At 38.7% G+C, this 27,671-nt stretch overlaps 1 protein-coding gene across 1 annotated transcript in view; it reads right to left on the bottom strand.

Moving 5' to 3' along the window:
- The window catches only part of eys (eyes shut homolog), a 458,209-nt gene extending 435,631 nt beyond the window's left edge, over positions 1-22,578 (bottom strand). Inside the window, exon 1 of the mRNA XM_034921306.2 lies at positions 22,420-22,578. The gene's annotated coding sequence lies outside the window, so the exon portion shown is untranslated. The remainder of the gene's footprint in view (positions 1-22,419) is intronic.
- Between the last annotated feature and the right edge of the window lie 5,093 nt (positions 22,579-27,671).

Raw genomic sequence — 27,671 nt, 5'->3', positions numbered from 1 at the left:
CACCCCACACGGAATGCCCTTACAGGATGCGCCACTCGGGAGCCCCCAACCTCAGCTTTTAAAGCCAATTAAACGAGAACTCATTTTTCGCTTTACACTCATTGTGAACAGTTACTGTAACCAGCTGCACTTGGTAGTTGCGAATGAATGAATGAATGATCCATTTCCAGTTGGAGTTCAGTCACGTAAAATGACAGTCAAGTTATCCCTCCAGTACCAGTAATAAGTGTTGAGTTATGAGTAAAGCGTGGTGTTTAATTAAGATGCAGACTGTCTGTCGAATTGGTGTTGAATTAAGAGGCAAGACTGTCTGTCGAATTAAGCGAAGGTGTCGAGTTATCCACCTGTCAAGTTAACCGAGGTTGACTGTATGTATTGTTCAGAAAGCATATTGCCTCCATCCCAAAACAGAAAAAAGCATCAGTAACTTGCTTCATTAAACACCAATTAAAGTTGCATGCAGCTTTAATATTTTCCAAGAAACTAGACCACAGATAAAAAATGAACAGCTGCTGTCTGTACTCAACATGTTCCACCATTCATATCTAAAAATATACACTGTATGTCTTTAACTATATGCATTTTGCAAGCTCAAATGTTTCATAAATCCCTTAATTTCTTTACAGGAAACCTATAAGAGTATGTAATGTTAAAATAATTAACTGTAATTACTATCCCATGTTTACAGAATGATCACCTGAGCTTCCACAGTTTTTCTTTAAATAAAAATACAAAGAAATAACTAATGGCAGGTGTCACAAGGTAGGCTTGAGTGGCATGTGTGGTGACGTCACAGACCAGGAAGCAATGTTCAGGAAACAGAGGTACGGGGCTGAAACTATGTGGCAGCGCAGTATATGTATTTAACAACGAAAAATTAACACAAACAAAATACTTTTAAACACAGAAAACAAACGCCACGAGGGCCAAAGCAAAACAGAACAAAACAAGTAATCTTTAAACTAGAACAAGTACCTAAAGGTCTCACAGTTGGTAGCAATCATCTTTTTCATACTCACAGTATTGTTTTACATTCCTCCTCTTAGCTCTCTCCCCAGAGATATTGACTTTTATTTTGGCAGGGAGGAATTTAACCCCCTCCTTGCTGATCCAAAACACACAAATGCAAAATCATGTTTATAATAAAAGGCACACACACATATATATATATATAATATATATATATATATATATATACACACACACACACACACACACACACACAGTGCCCTCCATAAATATTGGGACAGTGAAGTAAAAATTGCTATTTTTGCTGTACACTCAAGCAATATGGAATTATGCTTAAAAGATGAATATGAGGCAAAAGTACAGAATTTCACCTTTTATTTCTGGCTGTTTCAACACATGTATGTTTTACCAACTATCTGAGCATAAGTATTGGGACATTTGGCTCACAGGTGTTTCTAATTGATCAGGTGTTTCCTGTTGCATTGATTGTTCACACATAAAAGCGCTGTGAATGTGTAGTTCTATCCTTTGCTTTTGCCTTTGGAGTCTGCGTTTGGTGTCAGTAGGCATAATCCAACATGAAGACTAGGGAGCTGTCTATGAAAGAAAAGCAAGCGATTTGGATGCTAAAAGAAAAGAGTAACTCAATTAGAACCATAGCACAAAAGTTGGGCATAGCCAAATCAACAGTTTGGAATGTCCTGAAAAAGAAAGAAACCACTGGTGTCTTCAGCAATCGGCAACGACCAGGTCGACCAAGGAAAACAACAGCAGTTGATGACAGAAAAATGACCAGAGCTGTGAAAAACAACCCTAAAATAAGTGTCAGTAAAATCACCAACAAACTCCAGAATGCTGGGGTGAAAGTGTCACAATCTACTGTTCGCAGAAGACTTCGGCAGCAGAATTACAAAGGCTACACTGCAAGATGCAAACCTCTGATCAGCACCAAAAACAGAAAGGCCAGATTAGAATGTGCTAAAAAGTACAGAGATGAGCCAGCAGAGTTTTGGAACAGAGATTTATGGAGAGATGAGACGAAGATTAACTTTTATCAAAGTGATGGGAAGGCAAAACTGTGGAGAAACAAAGGAACTGCAGATGATCCAAAGCATACCACCTCATCTGTGAAGCATGGTGGTGGAGGTAGTGTCATGGCATGGGCATGCATGGCTGCCTCTGGAATGGGCTCACTCATCTTTATTAATGATGTAACGAATGATGGCAGCAGCAGAATGACTTCAGAAGTGTACAGAAGCATCTTGGCTACCAATGTACAAGACAATGCCACCAGACTCATTGGGCGGCGCTTCACAATGCAACAGGACAATGACCCAAAACACACTGCCAACGCAACCAAGGAGTTCATCAGGGGAAAAAAGTGGAAAGTTTTAGACTGGCCAAGTCAATCTCCTGATTTAAATCCGATTGAACATGCATTTCACTTGCTGAAGAGGAGACTGAAATCAGAAACTCCCCAAAACAAGCAACAGCTGAAAATGGCTGCAGTAAAGGCTTGGCAAAGCATTTCAAAGGACGATACCAAGAGTTTGGTGATGTCAATGGGTCACAGACTCACTACTGTTATTGCATGCAAGGGATTTGCGACTAAATACTAGCTTGTATACTACTTATATTTGCTTTAAGTTGAATTGTCCCAATACTTATGCTCACATAAAATGGGGGAATGGAACTCTAAAAGTGCTGTTATTCTTAGTTGGTAAAACATGTATGTCTTGAAACCACCAGAAATAAAAGATGACATTCTGTACTTTTGCCTCATATTAATCTTTTACTCGTATTTTCATATTGCTTGAGTGTACAGCAAAAATAGCAATTTTGACTTCACTGTCCCAATACTTATGGAGGGCACTGTATATATATATTAGTCGGCCCGTCACTGGTATTGTATTAAACAATAAGGCACAAAACTCCAAACCACAAGCAGATGAGAACTTAAAGTATATATGGGAGTTACTGTAAATCAAGGTCAGTACATTAGAGTAGAGAAACACAAATGCTACCTCCCTTCCTTAATTATAAGAGCTGGTACCTTTTTATTGACAAATTAACCCCTGCTTTATATTCTCTAAAAGCCCAGATTTCCAAAATAATAATGGCCACACATTCAACCATTTCACTACTTGACTACCCTCTTGATTTTAACTTAAATCTTAGAATAAATTCCAATTCACAGGACAGAAGCAAGGGTTGCGTGGAACAAGGGGATTAGAAGAACTTTGTGAAGAGATCAGGGTTTCCCATGGCTTGCAGAGAGCCGGCCTCGTGGAGTTGAGGCCAGCACAGCTGGGCCTCCAAGGCTGGGAAGCGAGCTTTGCTTCTCCCAAGGAGAAACAGAAAATAAGGATAGCAGGAAAACAGTAAAGATGAAGAGAAGTCTCCCCAACTTGCCTTTGCTGAGGGAGGTTGGCATGGCCAGACATCCAAGGTAGAGTAGTGAGCTTCACTTTCCTTGGGGACTGGAATGCTGGAAACAGAACGAAGAAAGAAACATGCAAGGCCAGGGGTCTCCCCCTGGCTCTCAGACAGCCGCCTTAGAGAGTAAGGGCCATGTGGCTCTGAGGCTGGGAAATGGGGGAGACTGTCATGGGTCAAAAGGAGAGAGTGAACATGGGAAAGGAAATGAGAAATAGGCTCACAGAGAAACATCCTCATGGAGGAAGAAGCCGGCACAGGCAGGCGTCTGAGATTGGGAAGTGAGCTTCAGTTGCCCCCAGAGGGAGACCATTGAAGAGGTGGCGCAGAATAGTGAAGTAGGAAAGGAGGAAGGAGAAAATGAAGTGTGACCAAGGGGTTAAACATATGGGAAGAAAAGGGGGAGAGGCCCTCCCCTTTATTAAGGTTAGGCAAGATGACATATAAAAAAAAATTGGTATGTCGATCCTCCAATAAAGCAGGAAGAAATCGACATCAAGGCGAATAATGATGTGCAAATTCCTAAAAGTACACAACAGAAAGTGTACAGCAACTGGATCGAGGAAATTGAAGGTGAATTAGCAAGCATCTTATCTGGCGATCGGAAAGTGAATACTGTACTGTGCTAACTTATATACTCAAAGTGTTTATCTGTCAGTTTTAGTTTGATAACATTTAATTTAACTATTATGTACAGTGCTGATATTAATTTACCTGTTTGTGTATTGTTTCTACGTGTATTGGTATTAATCATATGTTTGTACACTGTTAAGAGGCAGGAAAATGTAAAAGCTGCCCTTTCTGGCATGCATTTTGTAACAAACTGTATTATTAACTTGTACTATTTTAACATACGTTAATAAAAAGTTTTATAACCCAGTGACAGAAGGTCACGTCCAGGTATATTGCAGTATTACCACTTTGCTGTGTAACCTGTTTAATAATTTCTTAAATATAAAAATATGTGCTGTACTGCATATGAAATATGACAGATGTTAAAGTTCAAGTATACATTTTAATTGATAAGCCCCTTTATTTTTACATCAGTAGATGAGCGATATACAGCGCACATTTATTTTTCCAATAACTTAAAAGAAAACGAATGAATGTTAATCAGTGTTTTATGATTTGTTGAATGTAATATTTTACTATTATGTATGAAGTTACCTTGTGCTTTTGTGCTGAATTCATATTAAATGTGTTCATGATTCATGGGACACTCTATATAACCACCATATACCAAAAACAGTATGTTTACGTGCAGGCTAATATTTTAATATTCAGAATCCTCAGTATTCCAAATAAGTACTAAGCAGTACAACATATTTGCAGTAAGAAAAGCAGTATTCTGAACATGAGTATTCCGAAAAAGACGTGGGATTATTATGCTACAGAGTTACACACACTATATAATTTAAAAACTATAAATTGTATAACTAACTGTATATAAATTATGTATGAAGATTTATTTATAAAAAATTACCCATTTATAAGTCATTTGTTAAAATACATAGCATCCTGCACCAAGAACAAGGTTAAGTTTCTCATATTGTTATGTTAAACTAAACTGGATGATTCTTGTTATTTAACTGAAAATTAGGACCGATATCTCTTATTTTCTTTTCTCATCTTTGCTTCTTTGGGAAAGCGATGAAAATATTTTTTTTTCTCAGGATCACATTAATGCAACGCCATATTTCTCTCAGACTACAACTCCACTGCAGTTTGACTCTGGCTGCCGGAAGCTGACAGTTGCACACCAAGCCTCGTTTTGAGTCTGCCGTGAATAAAGTCTATTGCGAGAGTGGTGCAATATTGTACAAATAAATAGCGAGTTGTAGTGTGCTGCAGCAGAGAGTGCCCGAAGGATAACCTCTGTACATGCAAGAGTGCAAGAATCAAAATAACATTGTTTTTGTTAAATGTAAACATCATCTGTACAATGCATTCTGTTCCATCTTCATTTTACCTATTTTAATACTGTAATATATATATATAATCCCATCAGATTCTATCGAGGGGGCCCCCACCTTCACCCCCAAAAAGCTTTTCATAATCATACAGTAGCCCCTCGCTAAACTGGGCATGTTTGTCCAACATAAGGAGGTGTCGGATTTAAAAAGAATACAATAAAATCGCACACAGATACATTTATACTCCTCAATGCATTTTAAATGTAAATGCGCTGTAATAACACTAATGTGTTTTGGGTAAGCTACACATTACATTATGCAATAATATAAATCTGTACAGTAGGCCTATACAGTATAGTAGTAAAATCAAATCAATACCTAGCACACTTTTTTTACTTTAACCTGTAGGCTACCGGTAACACAAAATAAATCATGCTGCTGCATTGTACACATTGGTGTACAATGCGAATAAAAGATTATTTTAAATTGAAACTAAACGATTAGTTATTATTATTTTTTTTAACTTGGCCTACTTAGTATCCTAGACAATTAACACAAAATAGATCATGGTCCTATACAGATGCTTAGAATGAGTTGGTGGGGTTAGTGGCACATGTGTGCAGTCTATTGTTCCCAACACGTTGGGGAAACCAGAACTGGTATAAAAATTAGTTTTTTAAGGCTTGTAAGTACACCCTGCCTTTAGTGAAAATTAGGTACTTCAGTGTTCGCCTCTAGAATGCATTGAGCAAAACTGGCAACGCAAGAGAAAAAGTGGACTGGGAAATGCCAGCAACAATTGCGACTGTTTAAAATGTGTGTACAAAAGTTCTTAACAAATTAATGCAATTTTAAGTGTTGCAATTGCAGGCAGCTTTAGTACATCTCATTATAATATTTGAAAACCCTGATTTGCACTACCTCCATCCCATTTTTGCGGATTTATGCAGGAACGCCCAGAATTACATATTCATCACTTTTTCAAGATAAAAATAACATTTATAGACAGTAATCCTTGTTAGATAACTCTTTAACTTGTCTTTAAGTGCATCTGAAACTCATAAAAGCAGCTAAATTCCATAGCAAAATCATTTCTATAAAAATGAAGCAACTGGCAGAACAGAAATGTTGGACAGCTGGCTCTTTTAAGCAAAAAGGCTCTATAGATATTGAAAAAAACAAACAAGATTGAATAATTCAGAAGTGGATCTAAACCTGCCTAACGTTTTATGGCTCCAATCAGAATAGAAATTGCCATTTGCCCTTTGATGATGCAGAAATGAAAAAAAACCACACACCTTTAAAATTTTAAAGTTGATCATAATTGGACCGAATACACATGCAACCTGGAAGGGACAGGCAATGATTTATTTAGTATGTGTCAAAAGACTGCATGCTGTTGTGTGAACAAAGCAGTTGAGTCATTGAACAAACAGACCTTCCAGCACAGTTTGTGTTTGTTGGCTCTTTTAAAGAGAATTTCAAACTGAAAAAGCCAAAAGAACCAAGGGGCTGAAACGGTTTGGGGCATTAGCTACTGAATCTGATAATCACATACTGTATTATTAGACTAATAGTGAAAACATTGGAAAAAATGTGAACACGTTTTAGTTTTGGCCATATGGTCTTCAGAAGAACAGCTCAGGGGGCTCATCAATTTGACTTGCATCATCAATTGTAATTCATCCATAAATATAAAAAACAAAAAATGCTTGCAATACACTTTAACAAGGATTCTTTGTAACTAAGAACAACCTAATATAAACCTGACATTCTTCTGTGCTACTGGAACTGTGTCGAACAGCAGATACAAGCAACTGCTTTCTGATCCACAGAACAATCTGTTGTTTTTTTTACAAAAATTGCCTGTTCTCAATGACTTCACTTAGTAGGGTGGGCGACGCAGGCGTCTGGAGAGTCTGCCTCTATGGAGCGATCTGCTTGGTGCTGCTCATGAGCTTTGCCGTTTTTAACTTGTTGTATAGTTGAATACGTGAAGCACAACCTTTCTGCATTATTTAAAAGTATAAATACTCAGACAAACAAATAAAAATAACAATTTTCATACTTTGACGTTTTTTGTTTTATTTCCCTTAAAAAAAAAAAAAAACATTTCAGAAATATCATCCTCTCAAGCGATTTGAAACTGGTAAAAATGTAATTAAAATGTGAATTTATGAGTCGAGAATACACATTTAAAAGTATAGTATAGTAATTGAAGACGACAAACCATGTGCAATTTATTTTTCTTTTTGCTTGTAATATGTTCCAGTGATCTCAAAACTCAGGCCAAAATGTGTCAGTAATGACAGCATGAAAGTATTTTTAGTGCTACCCTTATTCAAGCTCCATTTGTCGAAACTGATTTATGTTTGTATTGTCATTGAAAAGTAGACAGTTTAAGCGTTCCGACTGTATAAGCTGTTGATCGGAAGACATTCTGAAAGGTGAAAAACATATTTCAAAAATAAGGACCGAAGTAAGATTTACACTATTTGCTGTTGAAGAGGTCTATAATGTATCGTAATTTAAAACAAAAAGCCTATCATGGTTGGCATTTTCGATGTGGGCTAAAATATGATCAGCATGTGGAACATTTGCAACACTGATTTAGGGTGGGGCAGAGCGAGATTCACCCAGTGTTGCCTCTACGATACAGGGGTTTTTTTAACCTCAGAAACATATATTTGGACAACCTTGTACTTGGCTTGATTCATGCGTCCTTCACAAAGACAAATCTGCCCGATTCCAGCCTTGCTGAAGCACCCCCAGATGAGTCCAATTTTCAGCTTTGCCCAACACCTGGTCGTCTAATGGTTAGACGGAGACCTGGAGAGGCCTACAAGCCAGTGTGTCTCGCACCCACTGTGAAATGTGGTGGAGGATCGGTGATGATCTGGGGGTGCTTCAGCAAGGCTGGAATCAGGCAGCTTTGGCATGAATCAAGCCAAGTACAAGGTTGTCCTGGAAGAAAACTTGCTTCCTTCTGCTCTGACAATGTTCCCCAACTCTGAGGATTGGTTTTTCCAGCAGGACAATGCTCCATGCCACACAGCCAGGTCAATCAAGGTGTGGATGGAGGACCACCAGATCAAGACCCTGTCATGGCCACCCCAATCTCCAGACCTGAACCCCATTGAAAACCTCAGGAAGATGGATGGTCACAAGCCATCAAACAAAGCCGAGCTGCTTGAATTTTTGCGCCAGGAGTGGCATAAAGTCACCCAACATCAATGTGAAAGACTGGTGGAGAGCATGCCAAGACGCATGAAAGCTGTGCTTGAAAATCAGGGTTATTCCACCAAATATTGATTTCTGAACTCTTCCTAAGTTAAAACATTAGTATTGTATTGTTTAAAAATGAATATGAACTTATTTTCTTTGCATTATTCAAGGTCTGACAACACTGCATTTTTTTTGTTATTTTGACCAGTTGTCATTTTCTGCAAATAAATGCTCTAAATGACAATATTTTTATTTGGAATTTGGGAGAAATGTTGTCAGTAGTTTATAAAATAAAACAAAAATGTTCATTTTACCCAAACACATACCTATAAATAGTAAAACCAGAGAAACTGATAATTTTGCAGTGGTCTCTTAATTTTTTCCAGAGCTATATATATATATATATATATATATATATATATATATATATATATATATATATATATATATATATATATATATTAGCCAGGATGAGATTGATGAGGTTCACCTGACTAATTATGAAAGAATGCCACCTGCCTGCGATTAACAGGCAGGTATTTAAAAAGGACAAAAAGTTTGCCTCTGTGTGAAGAGAGGCAGTCACTGTGAACCTGTGTGGTTTAGCAAAAGGTCGTTTGTGAACCTTTTTGTTTTTGTGTTTATAATGCTTTTTTTTTTTTTAAATCGGTAAACGTCTTAGCCATCCGATTATTAGTTAGGTTCTAAACAAAAATAAGTTTCGTTAGTACTCTTTGTGTGGGAGTTAGGTTTTGTTTTGATTACACTATGTAACACAATTTTTGTTCCTGGGTAGTAAGTGTTATTTCCTAATTGCTTATGCCTCAAAAGTATAGAAAATGGCTATTATTCCCCACAAACTTTGCTTTTGTGACCAGGACAGTGATATTTTGAAATTTACCTATTTCCAATGAGAAAACGGGTGAATTTGTGTCTTTTCGTTCACATAAAGTCAGAAAAAAACATATGAATCCAAATTAACATGTATTTATACTAAAGCAATACAAAAATGACTACAAAAGATTTAGAAGTGAGTAGTTTTTCGAGATTTATGATTATACTGTAAATCACTTTCACAAATCAGCCCCCAAATATAGTCTCCCATCATGTTCTCATTATACTGTCCTTGGTAGCAGCGTTCAAAGTCCAGTATATCCTGGTGGAAGCGCCCGCCTTGCTCCTCCGAGTATGCGCCCATGTTCTCCTTGAATTTATCAAGATGAGCATCAAGGATATGGACTTTGAGGGACATCCTACAGCCCATTGTCCGTAGTTCTTCACCAGAGTCTCAACCAGCTCCACATAGTTTTCGGCCTTGTGATTGCCCAGGAAGCCCCGAACCACTGCGACAAAGCTGTTCCAAGCCGCTTTCTCCTTACTAGTGAGTTTCTTGGGGAATTCATTGCACTCCAGGATCTTCGACAGCGGCTTTGACCTTTGCCTCAGACAGCTTAGGGAAGAAGTCTTGAAGGTACTTGAAGGCTGCCGACTCCTGATCTAGAGCTCTGACAAATTGTTTCATAAGGCCCAATTTGATGTGCAGTGGCGGCATCAGCACCTTCCGGGGGTCCACCAGTGGCTCCCACTTGACGTTGTTCCTCCCCACAGAGAACTCGGTCCGCTGTGGCCAGTCCCGCCTGTGGTAGTGCGCCTTGGTGTCCCTGCTGTCCCAAAGGCAAAGATAGCAGGGAAACGTGGTAAAACCACCTTGGAGACTGTGGCAATGTGCCCCGTCCCTGTGTGCATTTGTTGTATATATGCGTGCGTGTGTGTGTTAATGTTGGTGTATAGTCATTGGTACACGGGATATAAACGGGTCTGTGTTTCACGTGTATTTAAAGTGTAGATTTGTATTTAGGCACGAGGAGAGCACAAATCACTTCACGTGCTGGTTAAATGTAATATGTGAGCACGGGGTTGCACAGAATTAATTCACGTGCTGGGATTCAAGTGAATAATTAATTAGTAATTGAATCCCAGCACAATAGTATATATAGACGCACATTTCGTTCAGTCAGGGTTAGGTGTTCGGTGAGTGGAGAACGAGTGTGGAGAAGGAGGTAAAAAGAATAATAATAAGAATAATAATAATAAGAATAATAAGGAAAGAACTGTCTCACTCACCGTGTTTCGTTTGTCTGTCTGTCTGTTTACTGTCTAGTCCGTTTTGTTTGTCTTTTTATTTTGGCGTGTAGTGCCGTGTCCTGTGTTTTGTGCTGTTTACAACCCTTTTATTTGTTAAATAAACGCTGAGTGCAGCCATTGCACTCAGCTCATCATCACCACCGTCTCTGTCTGTGTATTTCCTGTCTGGTCTGACGCCACCCACTCTGGCCGTCTTTGTGACACGTGGTGTCCTGCGTGGGATCGACAGCGCCTCCAGGACTCAGGCCAGAGCAGGAACCGCAGTTTGGATTTAAAAAAAGAAAAAAAAAAAAAAAAAAAATGGCAGAAGACGCCATCAAAGTGCGGGACTGGATGCTGGAAAATGCTGGGCTGGAGGCCCAGTCTATCCCAGTAGTCGTCCAGTTCCTGCGGTTTATGGACAGAGAGCGATGGGAGGCATATGCGAGGGAACAGACCGTAAGCACCTGGGAGGAAGGTGTGGGGTTGGTCCTCAGCTACCTGGAGGCAGTTATAAGTGGAACAGCAGCCCAGGTAGCAGGTCCACCAGCAGAGGAAGAATGCCTGCTGTCCCCGTCTCCACCAGCAGAGGATGAATGCCTGCTGGTTTTGCCTCCACAGCCCAAGCGGGAGGAGCCTGAGCGTCCACAGCCCAAGCGGGAGGAGCCCGAACGTCCTACGCCTGAGTGGGAGGAGCCCGAACGTCCTACGCCTGAGTGGGAGGAGCCCGAATGTCCTACGCCTGAGTGGGAGGAGCCCGAACGTCCTACGCCTGAGTGGGAGGAGCCCGAACGTCCTACGCCTGAGTGGGAGGAGCCCGAACGTCCTACGCCTGAGTGGGGGGAGCCCGAACGTCCACAGCCCAAAAGGGAGGAGTCGGTGCGTCCACAGCCCAACAGGGAGGAGTCGGTGCGTCCACAGCCCAACAGGGAGGAGTCGGTGCGTCCACAGCCCAACAGGGAGGAGTTGGGGCGTCCACAGCCCAAAAGGGAGGAGTCGGTGCGTCCACAGCCCGAAGAGAGGGAAGTCGGGGCTTCCACAGCCCTAGGACCCAAGCTGCCAGCAGAGGGTGAATACCTGCTGGTCCCACCTCCACCAGCAGAGGGTGAATGCCTGCTGGTTCCACCTCCACCGCAGTGGGAGGACTGCTGGCCCCTCCCACCTCCACCAGCAGAGGGTGAATACCTGCTGGTTCCACCACCGCCAGGAGCAGAGGAGCTGGAGCTGCCTCTGCCTCCACCACCGCCAGGAGCAGAGGAGCTGGAGCTGCCTCTGCCTCCACCACCGCCAGGAGCAGAGGAGCTGGAGCTGCCTCTGCCTCCACCACCGCCAGGAGCAGAGGAGCTGGAGCTGCCTCTGCCTCCACCACCTCCAGGAGCAGAGGAGCAGGAGCTGCCTCTGCCTCCGCCACCACCACCGCAAGGAGCAGAGGAGCAGGAGCTGCCTCTGCCTCCGCCACCACCACCGCAAGGAGCAGAGGAGCAGGAGCTGCCTCTGCCTCCGCCACCACCACCGCAAGGAGCAGAGGAGCAGGAGCTGCCTCTGCCACTTCCAGGAGCAGAGGAGCAGGAGCTGCCTCTGCCTCCACCACCGCCAGAAGCAGAACAGCAGGAGCTGTCTCTGCTTCCCGTACTTCCACCACGGGGAGTACGGTGGCCGGAGCCCCAGAAAGGGGAGCTGTCGGCCACAAAGAAGGGGGAGGAGGTCTGGAGACCACCAACCCCAGCAGCAGTTTCGCTGCCAGAGATCGTGGGGGAGGTCCGGAGACCTGCTCCCACTGCAGCTTCTTCGCTGCCGGCAGTACTGTGGTCGGAGCCCCACCAAGGGGAGCTACCGGCTACGAAGGAAGGGGGTGAGGTCAGGAGACCAGCATCCCCTGCAGCAAGTTCGCTGCAAGCATGGACCAGCAGGCTGTCAGCCGTGCCACTACCGGCAGGGGTGCTGACAGCATTGCCAGCCAAGGGCCCACTGAAGCCTCCCTTCCCAGCCCGAGACTTTGTCCTGGACTGCTGGATTTTTAAGGGGGGAGGTGGCCGTTGAGGCCATGTGTGCTGCGCACAAGGGGGGGTATATGTGGCAATGTGCCCCGTCCCTGTGTGCATTTGTTGTATATATGCGTGCGTGTGTGTGTTAATGTTGGTGTATAGTCATTGGTACACGGGATATAAACGGGTCTGTGTTTCACGTGTATTTAAAGTGTAGATTTGTATTTAGGCACGAGGAGAGCACAAATCACTTCACGTGCTGGTTAAATGTAATATGTGAGCACGGGGTTGCACAGAATTAATTCACGTGCTGGGATTCAAGTGAATAATTAATTAGTAATTGAATCCCAGCACAATAGTATATATAGACGCACATTTCGTTCAGTCAGGGTTAGGTGTTCGGTGAGTGGAGAACGAGTGTGGAGAAGGAGGTAAAAAGAATAATAATAAGAATAATAATAAGAATAATAAGGAAAGAACTGTCTCACTCACCGTGTTTCGTTTGTCTGTCTGTCTGTTTACTGTCTAGTCCGTTTTGTTTGTCTTTTTATTTTGGCGTGTAGTGCCGTGTCCTGTGTTTTTGTTGTTGCAAACCTTTTATTTGTTAATAAACGCTGAGTGCAGCCATTGCACTCAGCTCATCACAACCACTGTCTGTGTCTGTGAATTCCTGCTTCTGGTCTGACGCCACCCACTCCGGCCGTCTTTGTGACAGAGACCCATCAGGAATGCCACCATTTTGAAGTCTCCTATGACCTTGATGCCATCTCAGAAAAATGCAGATATGTATCCACTTAGGCAGCTGGAACTAAACTAAACTGGTGGGCTTAAGGCCCCTGTATTTATACTACTATTTATATTACTGGAAAGTTCTAGAAGTTACTCCAAGTTTACTCAGCACTGAATCTATCTGGAATGTTCTGGAAAAGAGGTAAATTTCAAAATATCACTGTCCTGGTCACAAAAGCAAAGTTTGTGGGGAATAATAGCCATTTTCTATACTTTTGAGGCATAAGAAATTAGGAAATAACACTTACTACCCAGGAACCAAAAAAAAAAAAAAATTGTTACACGGTGTTATTTTCCTTTATTTCTGTAATTAATAAAATCACACAAAAGTGCTTAAACACTTCAAATCTTGTGTCTGGGTCTGTTTTTAAGGGGCTATGAACCTTAAATTAAGTGAAATCTTGCTCTATATCCATCCCTGTCTCTTTATATATATATATATATATATATATATATAAGGGCTGTAAATCTACTTTTAATTGATACACGTTTAAACCCATTGTTAATCCGGTCATTTAACCGTTTAAACAAACATAAATTTAATGTTTCACTCATTTCATATTTTTATATTTTACTTTCAATATTTTAAGTCATATTTTAACCTTGGTTTGTTATTCAAAGCGCGTACCATATAGATCCACTTAAATACAAACAATGGTAAACATAAAAGCATAAAGGAGGACTGTAAGTTAGCACTAAAATGTAATCTATTTTAATAGCATAAAAAAACACTCATTGTCAATTTTACAAGGCACCATTTCTCCAGAAGCTCCATAAAAATTGTGTGTATCCAACATTGAAAAAACAACTCTATTTAAATTAAACTTAAAACTTAAAACACAGTGACTACATTAGACTACATTTTTAGTTTCATTCACTTGTATATTGTTGTCAGGAAACAAAACATGTCCAGAACCAAAAACCTTTTTTTTTTTTTTTTTCATTAAAAATCAAACCCGTTTTCTGATACAATACTAGTTCCCAGCATCCCTCCCCTTCACAACGGCGCTTGCGCATTCACATGAAAAAATAAAGACTTCATTTCCCAGCGTTCCTCTCTTTCACGGCTTCTCGGTTCAGCTCGCTTGAATAATTAAAAGCTGTTCTGTAATTGCAGATGTCCTGTTGAACACACACAATAAAATATGGACAAATAAAAAGGTATAAGCACTTTGTAATAAACATCTTATTTGCCGTTCTTTTTATAAATAAATAAATAAATAAATAAATAAATAGTAGCTACATGTTTTTCTTTTCCAATGTGTTACAGTGTTTTACTGTGGCGTGAATGGAGTCGTGAGGTGCCTTAATCACAGAGGCTATTCACTTTACTGAAATAATGTACAGAACTAAGACTAGGGCCCTATGGAATTTGTGTTATTTTGTCCTGATTGTATTTTTTTTTCTGATTTCCGTTTTTACCGTTTAAAAAAAAATTAGGTTAATTTAAATGAACTTATGCACACCGTAGGCAAGGTGAACAACACAAAACTGTAAACTACAGGCTTCTACTTTTTCCATTTGGTTTGCGTTCGTCTTCATTGGATCTAGTATTCCATCCATCCATCCATCCATTATCATTAACCGCTTACTCCTTTACAGGGCCGCGGTGAGCTGGAGCCTAACCCGGCATACACAGGGTGCAAGGCGAGACTACACCCTGGACGGGACGCCAGTCCATCGCAGGGCTGGATTAAGTATTGTTTTATCTAATTGTATTGAAAAATAGTATTGTTAACTTTAAAAAACGGGTTGTATTTTTTTTTTTTTTTTAGTGAAGTGTGGGGCACTCCAAAGCAAACAGATAGGCGTGTTTCATAACTTTTAGTTTTGAACTTGATCAATTCTATATTACTGTTATGCCCATGGTTTCACTACCATAAATCTTCTCTGTGTGAACATTGGGATCATATTGTTCAAAGTGACTGCTGTAATAGCAGTCTGTGTGAGGAGTACTTTTTGTGTTGTAATACAGAATTGTTTAAGACCTTAAAAAGGTTTCTATTTATTTTCCATGATTGCATTTATTTAAGCACTCGAACGGTGAATTAATTATTTGCACTGATTCAGCCCTTCTTTTTGCTTATCCCTTACAGAATACCCCATCTCATTTATAACCCAGCTACAGAAACCGTTCCCCCGCCACCCATTCCCCCACTTTTGAAACCAACGTTACGCCACTGCCTGTACTGACCATTAGTTTCACATTTTCCCTTCAAATATGTAAATCTCAAGCTTAATGCTCTACTGCCAAATGAATTTTTTTCGTACATCACTTTTGATTCTGTAATTCCGTCTGTGCTCTTGTTAACACGGATTCCATAGAGCCCTATAAGACCTGAAAAAAGGCAATGTGATGGAGATACACAACAACGCAGGAAGCTGGTCTGTCCTTAATTTATGCAAGACGTATTTAGAGTGATCACGTGGAAGAACAGTTCAGGTTTCCTTAAAGGGGAAAACCATAGAAAGGGAAACATATCTTTACGGAAAATATGCAAAAATAATTTGATAATATATTTTACTGTTAAGTTGCGTTTAAACGTATAACACAAATTTTAAACAAAAATATTTTAATCCACGTTTACTGTTTAAATGTTTAAACCCTTACAGCCCTAATATATATATCAACAGAAAAGAATGAACTAATTAACTTCAATAACTATATAACATTTAAATAAATAAACAAAATTCATTCAAAAGTTGTGCATGCTGATGCGCTGGGGAGGCCAAATCTAAAATGATCCTCCGAGCCAGCATTGCATGATATAATAAAAATATAAGTTTATATAAAGTAGTGTTAATTAGAATTAATACAGATTCAAAGATAGAAGTAAAAATGATGTCACAATATACAGAACACCATTACATCATGTAAGAATAAATCATGGATTTGAATGTAAACAATAACAAGTAGTTGTCATGCCGTCAAAAACCTATAAATACCTCCAATGTTTTGATTCAAACACAGACTCCCTTGAGAAAGATATGTACAACATATCGAAACGTTGGGCAATCCCAAAGGGTCTAGGAATAAGAATACGAAGAATATGCTCTAAAGAAAGTGACTATGTAAAACAAAGAAATGTATTAAAAACAAATCTTAAAAAAAGAGGATACAAAGAAAGAATTATAGAGATGGAGTTAAGAAAAGTGGATAAACTAAAAAGAGATGATCTACTAGATTATAAAAATAGAGATAAAAAGGTCAAAAGAGTCCCATTAGTAAAGACTTACTCTAAACTTTTGCCCAATATTTCTAAGATAGTTTGGAAACACTTGCGGATTCTACATAATTCAGAAAAATTAAAAAAAGTATTTCTTAAGGCCCCAGTTGTAGCATTCAAAAGAGAAGCTAATTTAGGTGATATTTTAGTTCACAGTAAACATAAAATAATAATTGACAAAATAGGTTCTACGAACATGTGCACCAGTAAATGTAAAGTGTGTAAATACATAGACAAAAGTAAAAATATAATTAAACATAAGAACACCACATATCCACTAAAAACTAATACCTACTTTAAAAATAGCAATGTCATTCATGGAATAGCCTGTGAAAAATGTGATGAAATCAAATATGTTGGAGAGACTGGAACTACTTTATATAAAAGAATTCAGAACCACCTTTCATTAATTAGAAATAAAAAAATGAGTGAACCAATAGTACAGCACTTCAGCAGTCAGGGACATGACATAAATGACGTAAAGTTTGTAATATTAGAACAGCTCAAATTAGACAATGCGACATATAGAAGAATTAAAGAAAGTAAATGGATAAATAGACTGAACACGATTATGCCAGCGGGACTCAACAGAAAAGAATGAACGAATTAACTTCAATAAATATATAACATTTAAATAAATAAACAAAATTCATTCAAAAGTTGTGCATGCTGATGCGCTGGGGAGGCCAAATCTAGACTGATCCTCAGAGCCAGCAATGCATGATATAATAAAAATATGTTTATATAAAGTAGTGTTAATTAGAATTAATACAGATTCAAAGATAGAAGTAAAAATGATGTCACAAAATATAGAACACCATTACATCATGTAAGAATAAATCATGGATTTGAATGTAAACAATAACAAATAGTTGTCATGCCGTCAAAAACCTATAAATACCTCCAATGTTTTGATTCAAACACAGGCTCCCTTGAGAAAGATATGTACAACATATCGAAATGTTGGGCAGCTGGCTCTTTGAGCTAATATATATATATATATATATATATATATATATATATATATATATATATATATATATATTAAAATGATTGCAGGGTTTAGGGATAACAGTATTTTTGAATAGACTAATACATCCCATTTTAAAAATGGATTTAATAATTGTGTTTTGATATATAGTAACCAAAACTTGCCTTTAAAAGTGAAACATATGCATATATCTGCAATAATGACAGTGCTTTGGCAGAACTGCTGTGCCCATGCCATGCCTTCAATTGCAGTCTGCCCACAGTGAGAGGCATGTTTTTGGGAGGCTTGCTTGTACACTTAAAACTTCGATCTTTCAATTTAAACCACCACCTAGCTTAGATTTTTTTATTGGCAGTGTTGATGTTTTTGTATATATATTTCTTTTTTTTTTTTTTTTTTAATTATGAAGGTCTCAAAGTCAGTAGAGGTCATAACTCAAATCCAAGATGGCTGCAGGCAGGAAAAGTAGCTGAATTTGGTGCGTTAAAACTCATTTTTACATAATTAAAACACATTTTTTAGGGCATTTTGATTTCAATTAGTTGAAATTGAAATGTAATAATCTATTTTAGATTTTTGTTTATTGAAATCCAATTTCATTAGACCACCCTACTTTTAGTACTGTGTGTTTCTCTTTTGTGAGTTTACAGTATTGAGTTACAGTACTGATAAAGTATTAGCGAGTTATTAATTTTTCTTCGCACATGCACAGTTTATTTTAACTCAAAAGTTACGCATGCACAGTCGGGCTCCATCACCAACAGTAAGTTAGAGGGTATTCGTCAGTTTAATAATTCTCTGTGGATAAATTAATTTGAATTCCTTAGGCCACTTATGTCTTGTGGATCCTGACTTTATCCATTTAATTTTTTACGACATTAATGTTTTTTTTGTTTTTTTTTAAATGCTTCCGACCTTAACTCAGTCTGTGAAGCTAAACCCCTGATGCAGCAACACAACTGACAGAGCTATCTCCAATGGGGACTCCACAAGTTAATGTAGCAATGAATGAAATTTTACATCTTGTCCCATGATGGCTAACCGGAACACTGCTGCAGCAGGGTGATTCTGGTTTAATACCCCGATGGATTTTTTTTATATTTCTTTTTTTTGGAGGGCAACATTCTTTCCCTGCACTACTCTCACTGAAAAATAAATATATAAATTACATAAACATATTACCATGAAATTTACAGTATTTTATTTTAAAAAGATAGAATATTGTATAGAATCTCATATAAGCATTTCATTTCTATCACTATGAACATTTCTAAATCTTCATGTTTTAATAGTTTCACAAATCAATGTATTGTGCATGTCCAATAAATAACTAATCCCTTCTAGTAAAAAAATATATAGCAGCATTTAAATGTCAGGTTCACATATTAAGAAAGTAGTATCACTTTGCTAATTTACAAAAAATGTAAATAATACCTTAAATTTAAAAGATTAGTGTGTGTGTTGCCAGAGGCTCTCTTGGTAGCCATTTCTGGTTTTCTTTGTAACTCATAGAAGATCTTCTTCCACAGCTAGCCAATCAGAAGTGATAGGGGTGTGACATAAACACTTTTTAAAATGTTTGTGCTTTGGTGCTAGACTTCTGCAATATAAATTTGGTGCTAGACTTCCGCAATATAAATTTATGTCTGTTATGTCACCATTATACCAAATAATATATACCAAAACTGTACACATAAGGCTGTAACCCTGTCTCAGGTTTCTGGTGACATTGATAGATGTAGAAAACAATGTATAAATACTGAAGTCCAGGCTAACTTTATATGCAGAAGGCTGGCACTTTATTGATCCTCTCCATCATATTTCAACATGCAGTTATTTTCTGTTTTACAAATGCATACACTGCACAGTTAATACACTGCACAAAGATAGCCCTTGGCCTAAAAGCTCAAATTAACAGTGGGATAGCTCCCATGAGTCATATTTAAAAGACCTTATTTGATAAGCATAACATGGCTTAATAAAAGGCATCACTCATTCAATTAGTAGCCCCTCAAAGCATTTGTTCCAAATCCTTTTTTGATTGAGGGCATCAAACTGAATTCTACTCACTTTTCCCTAGAATTAAAAAGACTCGTGGGTACTTCTATAGAACACAAGTTAAATAACTTGCCTATATGAATATTAGTATCTTGAAGAAAAGCATAATCTTGGCAGGTTTTCATCATTTGGTTATAGGTGACATATGTTTAGTTTGTAAATACTATACTTTAAATGCATGCAGTACCTATGTGTAAAGCTATGATCTATGATGCCCAGCACAAGATTATTACAAATTGTAACTCTTCAGACTTACTCAAACCAAGTTACGTGATATTTATGTGCTACCGGGTGCAAACCCGAGTAAGCCTAACCAATGGACAAAATAGCTGTGGTCATTTGCGTCATGAGTTATAGAACTTAAAAAAAAATAAAAATAAAAACAGGGGTCAGAATCTGCATCAGGAGTGCATCACAACACCTCTTGTTACAGATACATTATTTAAGATAGGGTTATAGGACAGCAAACATCTCTGCATGAAGGAATATCGTCATGAAAAGAAGTCAACACAGCACAGTAGAAACTCAACATGTAACGATCTGGAGGATCCTCAGCAGTCTATAATAATACAGTACTGTGCTAACAGGCTGCTAAGACATGAATTAATACACACATTACTATCCGAGAAAATAAACAGCGTATTACATGTACCAGTATCAGGAAGAAGTAGTTCACCGTGAAGTAAAAGAGCATGTATAGCAATATGCTCATGGACAGTTCAATCAAAACCTGACATGCAGTTCCCAAAATATAGCTTATAACCAGTTGACAGTAGGCTAAAAAAATAAGGTCCCTCTAATCTGAATTGACAACATGTGGAACATCTCTAAACAAATGTGCCTGTAAAGTTTGATTAAATGCAGCACTATAATGTGAAAAATAAGTCACAGTCAACAACATTTAATGGAATAATATGTTAGTGTTCATGCACATTTCAATTTTTTTTGTACATATATCCTTGGTTAACCAAAACAACTATATAAAACATGGCCACCTTGACCTATTTACCATAGACTTTTGCCAAGAAAAGCATGTAACATACTTACATACTGTATATACTGTACATGCATACACCTGCAGGTCATATTTCTAAACAGATACTGTATTGTCAGTATTTTACAGTAAATCTTATAGTCTACAAGCTTGTCAGTTTTGACTCCACGTTTACACAACAGGGATCAAATGTCACGGAGGAACAACCAATGTTTTATTTATTGTTAGGGTATCACTACAGTACATGTTACAAAAACAAGTTAATATGATTTGCTCTGTTTGTAACATCAGCTAAAAACACATGTCCAGCCTGTTTTGCAGATTACACAGATGATTAGGTAATCAGACAATAATTATTATAAAGCACTTCTGTTTGCGTTTCTTTAGAACTTCAATTTCTCTCCACATCCATGTTACACAATATTGCAATTTTCAGCAAAGCATAACGCAAAGAATAAGTAGATTCAATCTATTTGTCTGGCTGTCCATTGATCCAGAATACATTTTTGGGTTAAGATTCTTTTTTTTTCGGTTAAAAATGGAACATTATGAATGCATGCCAGCAGTTGATAGCTTGTCATTTAACTTTTACTTTTTGTGTGAATTACATTATATGAACAGATTAAAATACTACTTGTGAAGAATGTATTAATGACTATAGGATAAAAGCAAACAGTAAATCTTCTCTTTTGGGAGGGTTAAGAAACAATTAGCAAGATTTACAATCATCGGAGTAATTGAATTGATCTAGAAATCAATAATGAAATTATATTCATGTCTATTAACAGCTTCTTCATCATGTACCCTGTGCTCCTTATTAACCTTAAACATTTCTTACCTTTGAATGCAAAATCCATATTTAACACACTTACAAATCAAGGTGACCTTTATTGCAAGTCGCTTCTATGACATGTATGACAAACTTAATGATCAGTCCCTTGACTGTCAGCCTCTGATATCATTTTGTATTCTGTTTGCAACAGGTCTGGCACTGACACTTTCCTTATATGATTTGCTAGCCTTATAAAACTGATTTTATATTAAAATTAAAGTTTACTACTCTGCATATAGCAATCTAGTTATGCTAATGTATATTTTAAACAGGGCAAATATAAGAAAAGCACTTCAGCTGCATTATAAACTCACAGAAACTTTAGCTACACAAATTTGGTCACAGTCTTCAGCACAAATGAAGTCTGCAGTGCACTGGTTCATAAAATAAATAGGCTATGTTATTTTTTTAAAATAAATAAATAAATAAATAAATAAAATACAGACATCCATCCCTGAGAAAAAGCATATACCAGAATATTTTAATGTTAATGTTGCTGCCCAGAAGTGGTAAAAAATGGAATGCATGGCAAGCATAAATACAGACAGGAACTGTCACTGGCCTAGTAACACCCCCCTTGGTAGCAAACTGTGGCCTGTATTATATAATATATTTGCACGATTATAGTAACGTAATATTTACATATATAAATAATATAAATATATACATATTTAACTGCTCACTGTAGTTTCTGAAACACCTTCTTCCCTATATACTACAACATACAGTATCAAAGCTCAAAGAAATGGGTCAAATATAAAACTAACCTACAGTTTTAAAAATATAATCTACATCTATCCTTAGTCTTTTTTTTTCCTAGTCACAAAACAATGTTTGTGTATGTGATATAGAACATTATGTTACAAAACTCCTTACCCACGTTCAAGCAGTCCTGAATTAGAAGTAAAATGTTGCACTTCGGAGAAAACATCAGAGGTGTACCTGTACATTATCAGAAGCGCTACAGTTGCACATGTCAATTGGAAGAAGTCAAAATAACAAAGCGTGTGGTCCTTACACTGCCTTGAACAATGTAAATCGCTATTTTTAACACACTCCCCTTGAAACCACGTGCACACTAACATAAGGCCTAGATTGTATCTGTCTAATCTGAAGCGACTATAACGAATAGCCCAGCTGCTCATCCTGCATTACCTGACGCCATTAGAAATTAAATAAATACATTAAACACAGTTATTACTCACTCTGCCGACTGCGTGGAGGACTTAGTTACTTTTCTTTTGACAAAACTGAATCATGCGTTCTTGTATTTTTATAATTAATATAAGAAGACTGCTCCTAGATTTAAGCAACAGGCAGATGGTGAGTGTAGCATTAAGTATCTGTTGCTAGGGAAACCTGACGCTGGCTTTGAAGGAACACCAGGTGCCTCTCGTGAAATTAAGCTGCAAGGATGTTAACAAAAGGACCCAGAAAAAGAGACGAAAAACATAATAAATGTAGTATTATGGGAATAATAAAATGTTAATAATGTGTCAGATATGCTGTAAAGTATACCCCCCCCCCTAAAGTTTTTCTAACTGAATAAAAAAGATATGCGGACATTTTATATGTTGTTTATTTAAATACAAAAGTTTAGTTAACGGTTTTTTTTTTTTTTTTTAATAAAATATTATAGAATGTTGCAGGAACTGTATGGTTTTATACAGTGCAAATAACGCAAGTAGCTTTTTCTTTGCAACATTCAAATTTAATAAGAAATGTAGCAATGCCATACTATTTGTTGTAGACACTACTAATCTATCAAACAAATCATTTTAACAACGATGTAAGTATCCAAATATCGAGAAGACAAGAGTGCTTGTATACATTAAGTTTTGTGTGATATTAATTATAAAAATCACATTCAGCAATAAAATTAGCTTACGCGGTTAGACAAGAGGGAGAGAGTTTAGCTGCGTAAGCACATCATAACCAATGAGGGTTGCAGCTCGAGTTTTTCACGGTTTCTCATTCCAAGATCTAGATCTAGAACAGAAAAAAAACGTTCTAGTGTATTAATACTCTTCAGTTGGTATAAAGAAACTTTAGAAAACTGGAGCAGCTAGCTGAAAGGTCATCTTCCATTCTGAAGTAGCTGCAAAACGTCTGATCCTTTTCAATAGATCCCTTTATTAGATTAAAGTATCAAACACCAGCTAAAGGCATGAAGAAAGATATTCCTTAGCACTGGAGCCTTGGGCATTCCTTAGAATTATTACTTTGAGACCTATAAGAGACACTAATAGCAGGTCATTTTTTTTTTGAGAAGCCGAGCTGGTGGGATTGGATTAATGAGCTGCCCTTTAAGGTCTCCCGCAGACTATATTTACAATTCTTTGTGTACCTAGCATCTTCATTAGGAAAAAAAAAAAAAAAGCCATTGACTTTGAAGGGCTTTCATGGCTATTTGAGAAAACAAACATTTATCCATAAGGCTTGTCAAACATTCCTGTGTTCATTTTGGGTCTACATTTGCTAAATCTGCAGATTTTTTTTTTAAAATGCATTTTATTTATTTATTTACATTTATACAGCGCCTTTAGCCAAGGCACTTTACAAAATTATAACAATGGTACAATCAAGAAAAGTGGGTGCAGGGTGGTGAGACACAAATGTGTTGCTTTAGGTCAGGGTCGGGGCAAGCAGGGTAATAACAGGAAGTCAGGGACCAGGAGTATCAATAGAATGGGCTAGGGAGAAGAGGTGAGTTTTGAGGGAGGAGCGGAAACTACGTAGTGTAAGTGACTGTTTTATGTCAAGTGGGAGTTTATTCCAATGAAGCGGAGCAAGAAGGGGAACAAAAACAGGATTGGGCACAGGGCGAGGGTGGGACCAAGAGGGACAATAAGGATTGGGAGCATAAGGAACGTGAGGGAACATAGTAGGTGATCAGTGCAGCCAGATAAGGTGGAGCAAGACCATGGAGAGATCTGTACACAAGGAATTTGAACAGGCAACCATAATAGACAAGGAGCCAGTGTAGCTGGAGGAGGAGAGGGGAGGTGTGGAAGGAGCAGGGGAGGTTGAATATGATACGGGCAGAGGCATTTTGAATTTGTTGTAACGGTGTTAAAGCAAATTGAGGCCAAGGAGGAGGGAATTACAGTAGTCGAGGCGGGGGAAGATGAAAGAGTGGACCAGGAGTTTAGTAGCAGAAAATGAAATGGCAGGGCATATTTTGCAGATGTTGAATCGGTGGAAACGGCAGGTGCGTGTTATGGCCGACATATGGTCAGAAAGGGAGAGGGTAGAGTCAAAGATGACACTGATGTTACAAGCAGAGAGGGATGGAATGAGGGACAAGGTAGGGAATGAGATGGTGGGGCAGGGTGGGGGGGAGGAGGGGGAAGGGGAGAAAACAATTTCCGTTTTTGATGGATTGATGAGGATGTATCGGCGCGCCATCCAAGATTGGATAGCAACCAAACAAGCTGATATATGGGTGGCAAAGGACGCAGGCAGGGTCGAGAGAGAGAGGTTTTTCTTAACAGAGGGATGATGGTAGCAGATTTGAAGATTGCAGGAAAGATACCAGCGGAGAGAGGAGTTAAAGAGGGAGACTAAGTAAAGGAGGATACGAAGAAGGAGTGGGGGTATGAGGGAGGCAGGGTCAGGGTCCAGGAGGGAAGAGGTAGGGTGGGCCATGGAGATGATGGAGGCGAGTTCAGGCAAGGATGTGGGGGAGAAAGCAGTAAAGAGGGCATTAGATAAAATAAATAATCATAGGATTGGTTAGCAAAAGGTTAAGTATTGTAGCAAGCATGGGAGTAATAGACACACACACCAAGGCTCTTTCAAGTACAATGCAGTTTTTATTGGTAACTAACAGCAGCTAGCACCATCCACACACTTTTGCTCACACAGTCACAGGCACCCCCTACCCACCCCGGAGCGCTACTCCGACTCCCAGGGCGACACACACTCAAACAAGGGCAAACACAGAACGGATTCAACAATCTCAGAATTATACAACACAACAATTATGACAATAAATGCAATTATGAATGATAATTAAAACAGTGAAGTAACAACAACAATGAACATTTTCCCCAAACAATTCCCAATCCCAGCATCCTCTGTTCCTCATTTGCATACCAGCCCCTTTCCAGGAGAGGCTGACTCCGGGCACGGCACCCAATCCGCCAACAGGCGTCAATGGCGAGTTAGTCCAGCCGTGCCTGCTAATTACTTATATATATATATATATATATATATATATATATATATATATATATATACACACACACACATATACAGTACTGTGCAAAAGTTTTAGGCAGGTGTGAAAAAATGCTGTAAAGTAAGAATGTTTCAAAAATAGACATGTTAATAGTTTATATTTATCAATTAACAAAATGCAAAGTGAGTGAACAGAAGAAAAATCTACATAAAATCAATATTTGGTGTGACCACCCTTTGCCTTCAAAACAGCATCAATTCTTCTAGGTACACTTGCACACAGTTTTTGAAGGAACTCGGCAGGTAGGTTGGCCCAAACATCTTGGAGAACTAACCACAGTTCTTCTGTGGATTTAGGCAGCCTCAGTTGCTTCTCTCTCTTCATGTAATCCCAGACAGACTCGATGACGTTGAGATCAGGGCTCTCTGGGGGCCATACCATCACTTCCAGGACTCCTTGTTCTTCTTTACGCTGAATATAGTTCTTAATGACTTTCGCTGTATGTTTGGGGTGGTTGTCATGCTGCAGAATAAATTTGGGGCCAATCAGATGCCTCCCTGATGGTATTGCATGATGGATAAGTATCTGCCTGTACTTCTCAGCATTGAGGAGACCATTAATTCTGACTAAATCCCCAACTCCATTTGCAGAAATGCAGCCCCAAACTTGCAAGGAACCTCCACCATGCTTCACTGTTGCCTGCAGACACTCATTCGTGTACCGCTCTCCAGCCCTTCAGCGAACAAACTGCCTTCTGCTACAGCCAAATATTTCAAATTTTGACTCATCAGTCCAGAGCACCTGCTGCCATTTTTCTGCACCCCAGTTCCTGTGTTTTCATGCATAATTGAATCGCTTGGCCTTGTTTCCACGTCGGAGGTATGGCTTTCTGGCCGCAAGTCTTCCATGAAGGCCACTTCTGACCAGACTTCTCCGGACAGTAGATGGGTGTACCAGGGTCCCACTGTTTTCTGCCAATTCTGAGCTGATGGCACTGCTGGACATCTTCCGATTGTGAAGGGAAGTAAGCATGATGTGTCTTTCATCTGCTGCAGTAAGTTTCCTTGGCCGACCACTGCGTCTATGGTCCTCAACGTTGCCTGTTTCTTTGTGCTTTTTCAAAAGAGCTTGGACAGCATATCTGGAAACCCCTGTCTGCCTTGAAATTTCTGCCTGGGAGAGACCTTGCTGATGCAGTATAAATACCTTGTGTCTTGTTGTGGTGCTCAGTCTTGCCATGGTGTATGACCTTTGACAGTAAACTGTCTTCAGCAACCTCACCTTGTTAGCTGAGTTTGGCTGTTCCTCACCCAGTTTTATTCCTCCTACACAGCTGTTTCTGTTTCAGTTAATGATTGTGTTTCAACCTACATATTGAATTGATGATCATTAGCACCTGTTTGGTATAATTGTTTAATCATACACCTGACTATATGCCTACAAAATCCCTCACTTTGTGCAAGTGTACCTAGAAGAATTGATGCTGTTTTGAAGGCAAAGGGTGGTCACACCAAATATGGATTTGATTTAGATTTTTCTTCTGTTCACTCACTTTGCATTTAGTTAATTGATAAATATAATCTATTAACATGTCTATTTTTGAAAGCATTCTTACTTTACAGCATTTTTTCACACCTGCCTAAAACTTTTGCACAGTACTGTATATATATATATATATATATACACACACACATATATATATATATATATATATATATATATATATATATATATATATATATATATATATATATATATATATATATACAGTGCCTTGCGAAAGTATTCGGCCCCCTTGAACTTTGCGACCTTTTGCCACATTTCAGGCTTCAATGCAAAACGTTATGTTTGGCGTAAAAGCAACACAGCTCATCACCCTGAACACACCATCCCCACTGTCAAACATGGTGGTGGCAGCATCATGGTTTGGGCCTGCTTTTCTTCA

Source organism: Acipenser ruthenus, chromosome 5 (assembly GCF_902713425.1).
Source record: "Acipenser ruthenus chromosome 5, fAciRut3.2 maternal haplotype, whole genome shotgun sequence".
In the NCBI taxonomy this organism is placed as follows: domain Eukaryota; kingdom Metazoa; phylum Chordata; class Actinopteri; order Acipenseriformes; family Acipenseridae; genus Acipenser; species Acipenser ruthenus.
The sequence above is the reverse complement of the archived record's forward strand: the minus strand, read 5'-3'. Positions and strand labels throughout refer to the sequence as shown.